Here is a 681-nt window from a genome sequence, read left to right on the forward strand (position 1 = left end):
TACTCTACGATCAGCCCGCAAGCCACGCTCGAGACTCCAGTCCAATGCATTGTTGGTGTCTACCAACTCGGAAATTCCGATATCTAGCACGTTGACCGTCTCGGTCCAGTGCTCTCGCCAATAGCGCTTTTGTCTTCTAGCAGAGGTGGGTTCATGACTCGCCAAAGCTCCACCAGGAGACGTGCGCGTAGCGCCCAAGGTCTTTGACCTCCAATCAATCCATGGCTCATGGTGCTCCAACTATGTCATTCCTAGGATGAGGTCATACCTTGCATCCATGCAAACGGATGAAACACTTGAGTAAGATGATCCAATGATGTGTGCATCATGAAATGGCTTGTCTAAGACTAGAAAGCGTTCCACGCTATCAAAGTCAAGGAACTTGACTCCAAAGTCCACAGCGACCTTCGGGACCGTGACACGCGTCCCCGTCGACGATGTCACCCAACCGCGCTTTCAGCGCCTCAGCATAGAGCTGACTTCCCTCCATCATAGAGCGTCAAGCATAATTGCCCGACGCCCCGGAATCGATGATGATCTTCCATGGCTTCTCGAAGCCTTAAATTGGCGCCTCCGCGACCAGCAAGCCCGGCTTGCATACACGTTCCGTGTTCAAGAGCGCAGAGCTCTTCGGGGCTGGGCCCTGTTGACCTCTACCTTCCTGAGGCTCAACAGAACTCA

Source organism: Plasmopara halstedii (assembly GCF_900000015.1).
Source record: "Plasmopara halstedii genome assembly, contig: Scaffold_323, whole genome shotgun sequence".
Taxonomy (NCBI): Eukaryota; Oomycota; class Peronosporomycetes; order Peronosporales; family Peronosporaceae; genus Plasmopara; species Plasmopara halstedii.